The sequence below is a fragment of the Heptranchias perlo genome, chromosome 20 (genome assembly GCF_035084215.1).
Source record: "Heptranchias perlo isolate sHepPer1 chromosome 20, sHepPer1.hap1, whole genome shotgun sequence".
Taxonomy (NCBI): Eukaryota; Metazoa; Chordata; class Chondrichthyes; order Hexanchiformes; family Hexanchidae; genus Heptranchias; species Heptranchias perlo.
Genome location: NC_090344.1, coordinates 12,449,313 through 12,465,921, shown reverse-complemented (window position 1 = coordinate 12,465,921; position 16,609 = coordinate 12,449,313).

Sequence of the window (16,609 nt, the reverse complement as noted above, 5' to 3'; positions counted from 1 at the left end):
GACCAAAGAGAATAAACACAGGGGAATTGGATAGGGAGATATCAAAGGGAATAAACACACGGAAATTGGATAGGGAGAGATCAAAGGAAATAAACACACGCGAATTGGACAGTGAGAGATAAAAGGGAATAAACACACGGGAATTGGACAGTGTGAGATCAAAGGGAATAAAGACACTGGATTTGCACAGTGTTAGATCAAAGGGAATAAACAAACGCGAATTGGACAGGGAGATATCAAAGGGAATAAACAAACGGGAATTGGACAGAGAGATCAAAGGGAATAAAGAGAAAGGAATTGGACAGGGGGAGATCAGAAGGAATAAACACTCGGGAATTGGACAGGGAGAGATCAAAGAGAACAAGCAGACGGGAATTGGATCCGGAGAGATCAAATGGAATAAACACACGGGAATTGGACAGGGAGAGATCAAAGAGAATAAACACACGGGAATTGGACGGTGAGAGATCAAAATGAATAAACACACGGGAATTGGACAGTGAGAGATCAGAGGGAATAAACACACGGGAATTGGACAGTGAGACGTCAGAGGGAAGAAACACACCCGAATTGGAGAGTGAGGGATCAGACGGAGTAAACACACGGGGATTGGACAGTAAGCGTTCAAAGGGAATAAACACACGTGAATTGCACAGTGAGAGATCAAAGGGAATAAGCACAAAGGAAATGGACACGGGGAGATAAGAGGGAATAAACACTCGGGAATTGGACAGGGAGGGATCAAAGAGAACAAGCACACGGGATTTGGATAGGGAGAGATCAAATGGATTATCACACGGGAAATGGACAGGGAGAGATCAAAGAGAATAAACACACGGGAATTGGATAAGGAGAGATCAAAGAGAATAAACACACGGGAATTAGGTCGGGAGCGATAAATGGGAATAAACACATGGGAATTGGACAGTGTTAGATCAAAGGGAAAAAACACACGGGAATTGGACAGGGAGAGATCAAAGGAAATAAATACACGGGAACTGGACAGTGAGAGTTCAGAGGGAAGAAACACACGGGAATTTATTAGGGAGAGATCAAAGGAAATAAACAAACAGGAATTTTAATGGGAGAGATCAAATGGAATAAACACACGTAAAATGGACAGTGAGAGATAAAAGGGAATATACACACAGGAATTGGATAGAGAGACATCAATGGGAATAAGCACACGGGAATTGGACAGTGAGAGATCAGAGAGAATAAGCACAAGGCAATTGGACAGTGTGAGATCAAAGTGAATAAACACACGGGAATTGGAAAGGGAGAGACAAAAGGGAATAAACACAAGGGAATTGGATAGGGAGATATCAAAGGGAATAAACACACTGCTTTTGCACAGTGTTAGATCAAAAGGAATAAACAAACGCGAATTGGACAGGGAGATATCAAAGGGAATAAACAAACGGGAATTGGACAGAGAGAGATCAAAGGGAATAAAGACAAGGGAATTGGACAGGGGGAGAGCAGAAGGAATAAACACTCGGGAATTGGACAGGGAGAGATCAAAGAGAACAAGCACACGGGAATTGGATACGGAGAGATCAAATGGAATAAACACACGGGAATTGGACAGGGAGAGATCAAAGAGAATAAACACACGGGAATTGGACGGTGTGAGATCAAAGTGAATAAACACACGGCAATTCGACAGTGAGAGATCAGAGGGAAAAAACACACGGGAATTGGACAGTGAGAGGTCAGAGGGAATAAACACACGGGAATTGGACAGTGAGAGATCAGAGGGAATAAACACACGTGAATTGGACAGTGAGAGGTCATAGGGAATAAACACATCCAAATTGGAGAGTGAGAGATCAGACGGAGTAAACACATGGGGATTGGACACTGAGCGTTCAAAGGGAATAAACACACGTGAATTGGACAGTGAGAGATCAAAGGGAATAAACATAAGGGAATTGGACGGGTGAGAGATCAAAAGGAATAAACAAACGGGAATTGAACAGTGAGTGATCAAAGGGAATAAACAAACGGGAATTGAACAGGGAGAGATCAAAGCTAACAAGCAAACGTGAATTGGACAGTGAGCGACCAGAGGGAATAAACGCACGGGAATTGGACAGTGAGAGATCAGAGGGAATAAACACACGTGTATTGGAAAGTGACAGATCAGAGTGAATAACAAACGGGAATTGGACAGTGAGAGATCAAAGGCAATAAACAAACGGGAATTGAACTAGGAGAGATCAAAGGGAATAAGCAAATGTGAATTGGACAGTGAGCGATCAGAGGGAATAAACACAGGGGAATTGGACAGTGAGAGATCAGAGGGAATAAACACACGGGAATTGGACATGGAGAGATCAAAGGGAATAAACACACGAGAATTGGACAGTGAGCGATCAGACGGAATAAACACACGGGAATTGGACAGTGAGAGATCAAAGGGAATAAATACAAGTGAATTGGACAGTGAGAGATCAAAGGGAATAAAAACACGGGAATTGGACAGTGGGAGATCAAAAGGAATAAAGAAACCAGAATTGGACAGTGGGAGATCAAAGGGAATAAACACACGAGAAATTGACAGTGAGAGATCAAAGAGAATAAACAAACTGGAAATGGATAGGGAGAGATCAAAGGGAATAAACACACGGGAATTGGACAGGGAGAGATCAAAGAGATTAAACACACGGGAATTGGATCGGGAGAGATCAAAGGGAATAAACAGAAGGGATTTGGACAGGGAGAGATCAAAGTGAATAAACACACGGGAATTGGACAGTTAGAGATCAAAGGGAATAAACAAACGGGAATTGGACAGGGAGAGATCAAAGGGAATAAACACACGGGTATTGGACAGGGGGAGATCAAAGGGAATAAACACAGTGAAATTGGACAGGGAGAGATCAAAGGGAACAAACACACGGGAATTGGATAGTGAGAGATCAAATGGAATAAACACACGGCAATTGTACCGTTAGAGATGAAAGGGTATAAACTCACGGGAATTGGACAGTGAGAGATCAGAGGGAATAAACAAACCGGAATTGGACAGTGAGAGTTCAAACGGAATAAGCAAACGGGAATTGGACAGTGAGAGATCAAATGGAATACACACACCAGCATTGGAAAGGGGGAGATCAGACGGAGTAAACACACGGGGATTGGACAGTGAGCGTTCAAAGGGAATAAACACACGGGAATTGGACAGTGAGAGATCAAAGGGAAATACACAAGGGAATTCGACAGTGAGAGAAAAAATGGGAATAAAAACACCGGAATTAGACAGTGGGAGATTAAATGGAATAAAGACACCAGATTTGGACAGTGAGAGATCAAAGGGAATAAACACACGAGAAATTGACAGTGAGAGACCAAAGGGAATAAACACACGGGAACTGGATCGGGAGAGATTAAAGAGAATAAACACACGGGAATTGGACAGTGTTCGATCAAAGGGAATAAACACACGGGAATTGGACAGGGGGAGATCAAAGGGTATAAACACAGGGGAATTGGACAGGGAGAGATCAAAGGGAATAAAAATACGGGTATTGGACAGGGGGAGATCAAATGGAATAAACACAATGTAATTGGACAGTGAGAGATCAAAGGGAATAAACACACCAGCATTGGAAAGGGGGAGATCAGACGGAGTAAACACACGGGGATTGGACAGTGAGCGTTCAAAGGGAATAAACACACGGGAATTGGAGAGTGAGAGATCAGAGGGAATAAGCAAACGGGAATTGGACAGTGAGCGATCAGAGGGAATAAACACACGGGAATTGGACAGTGAGTGATCAAAGGGAATAAACACCCGGTAATTGGAAAGTGAGAGATCAAATGGAATAAACACACGAGATATTGACAGTGAGAGATCAAAGTGAATAATCACACGGGAAATGGACAGCGAGAGATCAAAGGGAATAAACACACGGGAATTGGACAGGGAGAGATCAAAGAGAATAAACACACGGGAATTGGAAATGGGAGAGATCAAAGAGAATAAATACACGGGAATTGGGTCGGGAGAGATCAAAGGGAATAAACACACGGGAATTGGTTAGTGAGAGATCAAAGGGAATAAACACAAGGCAATTGTACCGTGAGAGATTAAGGGGAATAAACACAGGGGAATTGGACAGTGAGATATCAAAGGGAATAAACACACGGGAATTGGACAGTGTTAGATCAAAGGGAATAAACACGCGGAAATTGGACAGGGGTAGATCAAAGGGAATAAACACAGGGGAATTGGACACGGAGAGATCAAAGGGTATTAACACAGGGGAATTGGACAGGGAGAGATCAAAGGGAATAAACACACGGGTATTGGACAGGGAGAGATCAAAGAGAATAAACACACGGAAATTGGAAATGGGAGAGATCAAATAGAATAAATACACGGGAATTGGGTCGGGAGAGATCAAAGGGAATAAACACACGGGAATTGGTTAGTGAGAGATCAAAGGGAATAAACACAAGGCAATTGTACCGTTAGAGATGAAAGGGTATAAACTCACAGGAATTGGACAGTGAGAGATCAGAGGGAATAAACAAACCGGAATTGGACAGTGAGAGATCAAACGAAATAAGCAAACGGGAATTGGACAGTGAGAGATCAAATGGAATAAACACACCAGCATTGGAAAGGGGGAGATCAGACGGAGTAAACACACGGGGATTGGACAGTGAGCGTTCAAAGGGAATAAACACACGGGAATTGGACAGTGAGAGATCAAAGGGAAATACACAAGGGAATTAGACAGTGAGAGAAAAAAAGGGAATAAAAACACCGGAATTGGACAGTGGGAGATCAAATGGAATAAAGACACCAGATTTGGACAGTGAGAGATCAAAGGGAATAAACACACGAGAAATTGACAGTGAAAGACCAAAGGGAATAAACACACGGGAATTGGATCGGGAGAGATCTAAGAGAATAAACACACCGGAATTAGGTAGGGAGAGATCAATGGGAATAAACACAAGGGATTTGGACAGGGAGAGATCAAAGTGAATAAACACACGGGAATTGGACAGGAAGAGATCAAAGGGAATAAACACAGGGGTATTGGACAGGGGGAGATCAAAGGGAATAAACACAGTGGAATTGGACAGGGAGAGATCAAAGGGAATAAACACACCAGCATTGGAAAGGCGGAGATCAGACGGAGTAAGCACACGGGGATTGGACAGTGAGCGTTCAAAGGGAATAAATACACGGGAATTGGAGAGTGAGAGATCAGAGGGAATAAGCAAAAGGGAATTGGACAGTGAGCGATCAGAGGGAATAAACACACGGGAATTGGACTGTGAGAGATCAAAGGGAATAAACACCCGTTAATTGGAAAGTGAGAGATCAAATGGAATAAACACACGAGATATTGACAGTGGGAGATCAATGTGAATAAACACACGGGAAATGGACAGCGAGAGATCAAAGGGAATGAACACAGGGGAATTGGACAGGGAGAGATCAAAGAGAATAAACACACGGGAATTGCACAGTGAGAGATCAGAGGGATTAAACAAACCGGAATTGGACAGTGAGAGATCAAAGGGAATAAGCAAAGGGGAATTGGACATTGAGAGATCAAATGGAATTAACACACCAGCAATGCAAAGGGGGATTTCAAAGAGAATAAACACAGGGGAATTGGACAGGGACAGATCAAAGGGAATAAACACACGGGATTTGGACAGGGAGAGATCAAAGAGAATAAACACACCGGAATTGGAAATGGGGGAGATCAAAGAGAATAAACACACGGGAATTGGGAAGGCAGAGATCAAAGGGAATAAACACAGGGGAATTGGACAGGGAGAGATCAAAGAGAATAAACACACCGGAATTGGAAATGGGGGAGATCAAAGAGAATAAACACACGGGAATTGGACAGTGAGAGATCAAAGAGAATTAACACACGGGATTGGACAGGGAGAGATCAAAGATAATAAACACACGGTAACAGGGTGGGGAGAGATCAAAGGGAATAAACACATGGGAAATGGACAGGGAGAGATCAAGGGCTATAAACACACGGGAATTTGACAGTGAGAGATCAAAGGGAATAAACACACTTGAATTGGACAGTGAGCGTTCAAAGGGAATAAACACACGGGAATTGGACAGTGAGAGATCAAAGGGAAATACACAAGGGAATTAGACAGTGAGAGAAAAAAAGGGAATAAAAACACCGGAATTGGACAGTGGGAGATCAAATGGAATAAAGACACCAGATTTGGACAGTGAGAGATCAAAGGGAATAAACACACGAGAAATTGACAGTGAGAGACCAAAGGGAATAAACACGCGGGAATTGGATCGGGAGAGATCTAAGGGAATAAACACACGGGAATTGGGTAGGGAGAGATCAATGGGAATAAACACAAGGGATTTGGACAGGGAGAGATCAAAGTGAATAAACACACGGGAATTGGACAGGAAGAGATCAAAGGGAATAAACACTGGGGAATTGGTCAGGGAGAGATCAAAGGGAATAAACACACGGGTATTGGACAGGGGGAGATCAAAGGGAATAAACACAGTGGAATTGGACAGGGAGAGATCAAAGTGAATAAACACACCAGCATTGGAAAGGGGGAGATCAGACGGAGTAAACACACGGGGATTGGACAGTGAGCGTTCAAAGGGAATAAACACACGGGAATTGGAGAGTGAGAGATCAGAGGGAATAAGCAAACGGGAATTGGACAGTGAGCGATCAGAGGGAATAAACACACGGGAATTGGACTGTGAGAGATCAAAGGGAATAAACATCCGGTAATTGGAAAGTGAGAGATCAAATGGAATAAACACACGAGATATTGACAGTGAGAGATCAAAGTGAATAAACACACGGGAAATGGACAGCGAGAGATCAAAGGGAATAAACACAGAGGAATTGGACAGGGAGACATCAAACCGAATAAACACACGGGAATTGGACAGTGAGAGATCAGAGGGATTAAACAAACCGGAATTGGACAGTGAGAGATCAAAGGGAATAAGCAAAGGGGAATTGGACATTGAGAGATCAAATGGAATTAACACACCAGCAATGCAAAGGGGATATCAAAGGGAATAAACACAGGGGAATTGGACAGGGACAGAGCAAAGGGAATAAACACACGGGATTTGGACAGGGAGAGATCAAAGAGAATAAACACACCGGAATTGGAAATGGGGGAGATCAAAGAGAATTAACACACGGGAATTGGGAAGGCAGAGATCAAAGGGAATAAACACAGGGGAATTGGACAGGGAGAGATCAAAGGGAATAAACACACGGGATTTGGACAGGGATAGATCAAAGAGAATAAACACACCGGAATTGGAAATGGGGGAGATCAAAGAGAATAAACACAGGGGAATTGGACAGTGAGAGATTGGAGGCAATAATCACATGGTGATTGGACAGTGAGAGATCACAGGGAATAAGCGCACGGGAATTGGACAGTGAGAGATGAAACGGAATAAACACACGTGAATTGGACAGGGAGAGATCAAAGCGAATAAACACACGGGAATTGGACAGGGAGAGATCAATGGGAATAAACACACATGAATTTGATAGGGAGCGATCAAAGGGAATATTACAAGAGAAGTGGACAATGACAGATCAAATGGAATAAAGAGACGGGAATTGGACAGTTAGAGATTAAAGGGAATAAACACACGGGAATTGGACTGTGAGTGATCAGAGGGAATAAGCACACGGGAATTGGACAGTGAGAGATCAAAGGGAATAAACACACGGGAATTGGACAGGGGAGATCAAAAGGGAATAAACACACGGGAATTGGACAGAGAGGGATGGAAGGGAATAAACACGTGGAATTGGACAGAGAGGGATGGAAGGGAATAAACACCGGAGAATTGAACAGTGTGAGATTGAAGGGAATAAACACCCGAGAATTGAACAGGGAGTGATGGAAGGGATTAAACACCGGAGATTTGTACAGAGAAAGATCGAAGGGAATAAACAACCAGGAATTGAACAGGGAGAGATGGATGGGAATAAAAACATTGGAACTAACAACCGGGAATAAATAAACGAGAATAAACACACATGAATAAACACTTGGGAATAAAGCAATGGGAAATATATATTCGGAAGCAAATCTGGGAATAATCAGCTGGGAATTGGACAGGGAGAGGTCAAAAGGAATAAACGCACGGGAATTGGACAGGGAGTGATCCAAGGGAATAAAGACACAGGAATTGGACAGGCAGAGGTCAAAAGGAATAAACGCACGGGAATTGGACAGGGAGAGATCAAAGGGAAAAAGCACACGGGAATTGGACAGGGAGAGATCAAAGGGAATAAACACACGGGCATTGGACAGTGAGAGATCAGAGGCAATAATCACACGGTGATTGGACAGTGAGAGATCAGAGGGAACAAACACACGGGGATTGGACAGTCTGAGATCAAAGGGAATAAACACACGGGAATTGGACAGTTATAGATCAAAGGGAATAAACAAACGGGAATTTGACAGTGAGACATCAAAGAGAATATACACATGGGAATTAGACAGGGAGAGTTCAAATCGAATAAACAAACAGGAATTGTACAGATATCGATCCAAAGGAATAAACACACTGGAATTGGACCGTGAGAGGTCAGATGGAATAAACATATGGGAATTAGACAGGGAGAGCTCACAGGGAATATAAACACAGGAATTGGACAGGGAGAGATCAAAGCGAATAAACACACGAGAATTGGACAGTGAGAGATCAAAGGGAATAAACACAACAGGACTGGACAGTGAGAGATCAAAGGAAATAAACACACGAGAAATTGACAGTGAGAGATCAATGAGAATAAACACACGGGATTTGGACAGTGGGAGATCAAAGGGAATAAACACACGGGAATTCGACAAGGGGAGATCTAGGAGAATAAACACACCGGTATTGGACAGCGGGAGATCAAAGGGAATAACCACACGGGAATTGGACAGTGAGAGATCAAAGGGAATACACAGACGGGAATTGGACAGGTGGAGATCAAAGGGAAGAAACACACGGGAATTGGAGAATGAGAGATCAAAGGGAATAAACAAATGGGAATTGCACAGTGAGAGATCAAAGGGAATAAGCAAACGGGAATTGGACAGTGAGCGATTGGAGGGAATAAACACAGGGGAATTGGACAGTAAGAGATTAAACGGAATAAACACACGGGAAATTGACAGTGAGAGAGCAATGAGAATAAACGCACGGGAAATGGATAGGGAGAGATCAAAGGGAATAAACACACGGGAATTAGATAGGGAGAGATCAACGGGAATAAACATACGGGAATTGGACAGGGAGAGATCAAAAGAATAAACACACGGGAATTGGATCGGGAGAGATCAAAGGGAATAAACACACGGAAATTGGACAGGGAGAGATCATAGCGAATAAACACACGGGAATTGGACAGGGAGAGATCAATGGGAAAAAGCACATGGGAATTGGACAGGGAGAGATCAAAGGGAATAAACACACGGGAATTGGACAGTGAGATATTGGAGTCAATAATCACATGGTGATTGGACATTGAGAGATCACAGGGAATAAGCACACGGGAATTGGACAGTGAGAGATGAAACGGAATAAACACACGTGAATTGGACAGGGAGAGATCAAAGCGAATAAACACACGGGAATTGGACAGGGAGAGATCAATGGGAATAAACACACATGAATTTGATAGGGAGCGATCAAAGGGAATATTACAAGAGAAGTGGACAATGACAGATCAAATGGAATAAAGAGACGGGAATTGGACAGTTAGAGATTAAAGGGAATAAACACACGGGAATTGGACAGGGGGAGATCAAAGGGAATAAACACACGGGATTTGGACAGGGAGAGATCAAAGGGGATTAGCAAACGGGAATTGGATAGGGAGAGATCAAAGGGAATAAACACACGAGAATTGGACAGGGAGAGATGAAAGGGAATAAACACAACAGGATTGGACAGTGAGAGATCAAAGCGAATAAAAACACGGGAATTGGACAGTGAGTGATCAGAGGGAATAAACACACGGGAATTGGACAGTGAGATATCAAAGGGAATAAACACAAGGGAATTGGACAGTGAGTGATCAAAGGGAATAAGAACACGAGAATTGGTCAGTGAGAGATCAGAGGGATAAACAAATTGGAAATGCACAGTGAGAGATCAAAGGGAATAAGCAAACGGGAATTGGACAGTGAGCGATTAGAGGAAATAAACACAGGGGAATTGGACAGTAAGAGATCAAACGGAATAAACACATGGGAAATTGACAGTGAGAGATCAAAGAGAATAAACGCACGGGAAATGGATAGGGAGAGATCAAAGGGAATAAACACGAGAATTGGACAGGGATAGATCAAAGGGAATAAACACAGGGGAATTAGATAGGGAGAGATCAACGGGAATAAACATGCGGGAATTGGACAGGGAGAGATCAAAAGAATAAACGCACGGGAATGGGATCGGGAGAGATCAAAGGAAATAAACACACGGGAATTGGATCGGGAGAGATCAAAGGGAATAAACATACGGGAATTGGGCAGGGAGAGATCAAAGGGAATAAACACACGGGAATTGGACAGTTGGAGATCAAAGGGAATGAACACACGGGAAATGGACAGGGGGAGATCAAAGGGAATATACACACGGGAATTGGACAGTGAGAGATCAGAGGCAATAATCACACGGTGATTGGACAGTGAGAGATCAGAGGGAATAAACGCACGGGAATTGGACAGTGAGAGATCAAAGGGAATGAACACACGTGAATTGGACAGGGAGAGATCAAAGCGAATAAACACACAGGAATTGGACAGGGAGAGATCAATGGGAATAAACACACAGGAATTTGATAGGGAGCGATCAAATGGAATATTACAAGAGAATTGGACAATGACAGATCAAATGGAATAAAAACACGGGAATTGGACAGTTGGAGATTAAAGGGAATAAACACACGGGAATTTGACTGTTAGTGATCATAGGGAATAAGCACACTGGAATTGGACAGTGAGAGATCAAAGGGAATAAACACAGGGAATTGGACAGAGAGGGATGGAAGGGAATAAACACCGGAGAATTGAACAGCGTGAGATTGAAGGGAATAAACACCCGAGAATTGAACAGGGAGTGGGATGGAAGGGATTAAACACCGGAGAATTGTACAGAGAAAGATCGAAGGGAATAAACAACCGGGAATTGAACAGGGAGAGATGGATGGGAATAAAAACATTGGAATTAACAACCGGGAATAAATAAACGAGAATATCCACACATGAATAAACACTTGGGAATAAAGCAATAGGAAATAAATATTCGGAAGCAAATCTGGGAATAATCAGCTGGGAATTGGACAGGGAGAGGTCAAAAGGAATAAACGCACGGGAATTGGACAGGGAGTGATCCAAGGGAATAAAGACACAGGAATTGGACAGGCAGAGGTAAAAAGGAATAAACGCTCGGGAATTGGACAGGGAGAGGTCAAAGGGAAAAAGCACACGGGAATTGGACAGGGAGAGATCAAAGGGAATAAACACACGGGCATTGGACAGTGAGAGATCAGAGGCAATAATCACACGGTGATTGGACAGTGAGAGATCAGAAGGGACAAACACACGGGAATTGGACAGTTTGAGATCAAAGGGAATAAACACACGGGAATTGGATCGGGAGAGATCGAATGGAATAAACACACGGGAATTGGGCAGGGAGAGATCAAAGGGAATAAACACACGGGAATTGGACAGTTGGAGATCAAAGGGAATGAACACACGGGAAATGGACAGGGGGAGATCAAAGGGAATAAACACTCGGGAATTGGACAGTGAGAGATCAAAGGGAATAAACACACGTGAATTGGACAGGGAGAGATCAAAGGGAATAAACACAGGGGAAATGGACAGGGGGCGATCAAAGGGAATAAACACTCGGGAATTGGACAGGGAGAGATCAAAGGGAATAAACACACGGGCATTGGACAGTGAGAGATCAGAGGCAATAATCACACGGTGATTGGACAGTGAGAGATCAGAAGGGACAAACACACGGGAATTGGACAGTTTGAGATCAAAGGGAATAAACACACGGGAATTGGATCGGGAGAGATCGAATGGAATAAACACACGGGAATTGGGCAGGGAGAGATCAAAGGGAATAAACACACGGGAATTGGACAGTTGGAGATCAAAGGGAATGAACACACGGGAAATGGACAGGGGGAGATCAAAGGGAATAAACACTCGGGAATTGGACAGTGAGAGATCAAAGGGAATAAACACACGTGAATTGGACAGGGAGAGATCAAAGGGAATAAACACAGGGGAAATGGACAGGGGGCGATCAAAGGGAATAAACACTCGGGAATTGGACAGTGAGAGATCAAAGGGAATAAATTCACGTGAATTGGATAGTGAGAGACAAAGCGATTACACACACGGGAATTGGACAGGGACAGATCAAAGGGAATAAACACACAGGTTATTTGACAGGTTGCGATCAAAGGGAATAAACACTTGCGAATTGGACAATGACAGATCAAAGGGAATAAAAACACGGGAATTGGACAGTTAGAGATTAAAGGGAATAAACACACGTGAATTGGACTGTGAGTGATCATAGGGAATAAACACACGGGAATTCGGCAGTGAGAGATCAAAGGGAATAAACACATGGGAATTGGACAGGGGGAGATCAAAAGGGAATAACCAGACGGGAATTGGACAGAGAGGGATGGAAGGGAATAAACACCGGAGAATTGAACAGCGTGAGATTGAAGGGTATAAACACCCGAGAATTGAACAGGGAGTGATGGAAGGGATTGAACACCGGAGAATTAAACAGAGAAAGATCGAAGGCAATAAAACATTCGATGGAACAACCAGTAATTGTGTAGGGGAGGTCGAATGGAATAAACACCGAAAATTGGACAGGGAGAAATGGAAGGTAAGAAACGTCCGAGAAATGGCTGGGAAGAGATCGAAGGGAATAACAACCCGAGAATTGAAGAGGGAGACATCGAAGGGAATAAACACCCAAGAATTGGACAGGGAGGGATGGATGGGAATAAAAACATTGGAATTAACAACCAGGAATAAATAAACGAGAATAAACGCACATGGATAAACACTTGGGAATAAAGCAATGGGAAGTAAATAATCGGAAGAAAATCTGGGAATAATCACGTCGGAATTGGACAGGGAGAGATCAAAGGGAATAAATACACGGGAATTGGACAGTGAGAGATCAAAGGGAATAAACACACCGGATTTGGACAGTGGGAGATCAAAGGGAATAAACACACGGGAATTGGACAGTGGGAGATCAAAGGGAATAAACACACGGGAATTGAACAGGGAGTGATCAAAGGGAATAAACACACGGGAATTGGACAGGGAGAGATCAAAGGGAATAAGCACACGGGAATTGGATAGGGAGAGATCAATGGGAATAAACACACGGGAATTGGACAGTCAGGGTTCGAATGGGTTAAACACCCGAGAATTGAGCAGGTAGCGATCGAAGGGAATAAGCACCCGAGAATTGGACAGAGAGGGATGGACGGAATAAACAGCAGAGAATTGAACAGGGTGAGATGGAATGGAATAAGCACCCGAGAATATGAATAGGTATTGATGGAAGGGAATCAACTCCGGAGAATTGAACAGAGAAAGATCGAAGGGAATAAACACCCAGCAATTGATTAGGGAGAGATCAAAGGGAATAAACACCGGGGAATTGAACAGGGTGAGATGGATGGGAATAAAAACATTGTTTTGAACAACCAGTAATTGTGTCGGCAGAGGTCGAAGGGAATAAGCACCACAAATTTCACAGGGAGAAATGGAAGGGAAGAAACGCCCGAGAAATGGATCGGGAGAGATCAAAGTGTAGAAACACCAAGGAATTTGATGGGGAGACATGGAAGGGAATAAACACCCTGGAATTGTCGAGAGAGACATGGAAGGGATAAAATACCTGGTAATTGGACAGAGAGACATGGAAGGGAGAAAAAACCTGCCAATTGGACAGAGAGACACACTGAAGGGATAAAATACCTGGGAATTGGATAGAGAGACATCGAAGGGAGAAAATACCTGGAAACTGGACAGTGAAGTATCGTAGGCAATAAACACAGGAATTGGATAGAGAGAGACGGTAAGGGAAAAGCACCTAGTAATTGTACAGTGAGAGATCGAAGTGAATAAACACTCGAGAATTGAACATGGAAAGCTCGAAGGTAATAAACACCCGAGAATTGGATAGTGACAAGTCTAAGGGAATAAACACCCGAGAAATTGACAGGGAGAGATCGAAGGGAATAAATACCCAGGAACTGGACAGGGAGAAATCGAAGGGAATAAGCACCCGAGAATTGGACAGGGAATAAACACCCGAGAATTGAACAGGGAGAGATGGAGGTGCGCTGTTTGAGGGACCCTTCATGTCTCGTCGTGATCACAAACTTTTACATAAGCCGGCTGCAAATTCTTCACCTCAAAATTACGGATGGTGTGAAGTGGGGTCAGTACCTGAGAAATAAGTTCTCTGTCCACGAAGCTTACCATCCGATCGCCCTGGCCATACTGAACAACTCAACCCCACATCATAAGCCACATCACAAACCATATCAGAACCCAACACACTGATCACCGACACCTACAGTCGCGGGATCTCCTCTACCGCCCGCCACATTAACACACAAATCACAGTAACCAACAGTCCCGGGATCTGCTCCACCTCCCGTCCCATTAACACACTGATCACCGACACCTACAGTCCCGGGATCTCCTCTACCTCCCGCCGCATGAAAACACTGATCGCCGACACCAACTGTCCAGGAATCTCCTCTCCACCACCCCCCACCCCCCGCATTAACACACTGATCACCGATACCTACTGTCCAGCAATCTCCTCTACCCCGCCACCCCACCCCCACCCCCCGCATTAACACAATGATCACCGACACCTACAGTCCCGGGATCTCCTCGACCTCTTAACACACTGATCACCGACACCTACAGTCCCGGGATCTCCTCTACCTCCCGCCCCATGAACACACTGATCACCGATACCTACAGTCCCGGGATCTCCTCTACCTCCCGCCCCATGAACACAATGATCACCGATACCTACAGTCCCGGGATCTCCTCTACCTCCCGCCCCATGAACACACTGATCACCGACACCTACACCCCCGGGATCTCCTCTACCTCCCGCCCCATTAACACACTGATCAACGACACCTACAGTCCCGGGATCTCCTCTACCTCCCGCCCCATTAACACACTGATCACCGACACCTACAATCCCGGGAACTCTTCTACCTCCCGCCCCATTAACACAATGATTACCGACACCGACAGTACCGGGATCTCCTCTATCTCTTAACGCACTGAACACCGACACCTACAGACCCGGCATCTCCTCTACCTCCTACCCCATTAACACACTGATCACCGACACCTACAGTCCCGGGATCTCCTCTACCGCCTGTCCCATGAACACAATGATCAACGTCACCTCCAGCCCTGGGATCTCCTCTCCCTCCCGTCCCGTTCAAACACTGATCACCGTCACCTCCAGCCCTGGGATCTCCTCTACACCCCGCCCATTAAAACACTGATCACCGTCACCTCCAGTCCTGGGATCTCCTCTCTCTCCCGTCCCGTTCAAACACTGGTCACCGATACCTACAGTCCCGTGATCTCCTCGACACCCCGCCCATTAAAACACTGATCACAGAAACCTACAGTCCTGGGATCTTCTGTCTCTCCCTCCTAGTTAACACACTGATCACCGACATCTACAGTCCCGAGGTCTCCTCTTCCTCCCGTCCCATTAACACACTGATCACCGACACCTACAATCCCCGGATCTCCTCTACCTCCCGCCCCATTAACACACTGATCACCGACACCTACAGTCCCGAGGTCTCCTCTACCTCCCGCCCCATTAACACACTGAACACCGACACCTACAGTCCCGAGGTCTCCTCTTCCTCCCGCCCCATTAAAACACTGATCACCGACACCTTCAATCACGGAATCTCCTCTACCTCCCGCCGCATTAACACGCTGATCACCGAAACCTACATTCCCGGGATCACCTCTACCTCCCGCCCTAATAACACATTGGTCACCGACACCTACAGTCCCGGGATGTCCTCTACCTTCCTCCCCATTAACACAATGATTACAGACACGTACAGTTCCGGGATCTCCTCTACCTCTTAACACACAGATCACCGACACCTACAGTCCCGGGATCTTCTCTACCTCCCGCCCTATTAACACAATGATCACCGACACCTGCAGTCCCGGGAGCTCCTCTACCTCTTAACACACAGATCACCGACACCATACTTAAGAAAAGACATACTTGCTCTCGAGGCAGTACAAAGAAGGTTCACTCGGTTAATCCCGGGGATGAGGGGGTGGACATATGAGGAGAGGTTGAGTAGATTGGGACTCTACTCATTGGAGTTCAGAAGAATGAGAGGCGATCTTATTAAAACATATAAGATTGTGAAGGGGCTTGATCGGGTGGATGCGGTAAGGATGTTCCCAAGGATGGGTGAAACTAGAACGAGGGGGCATAATCTTA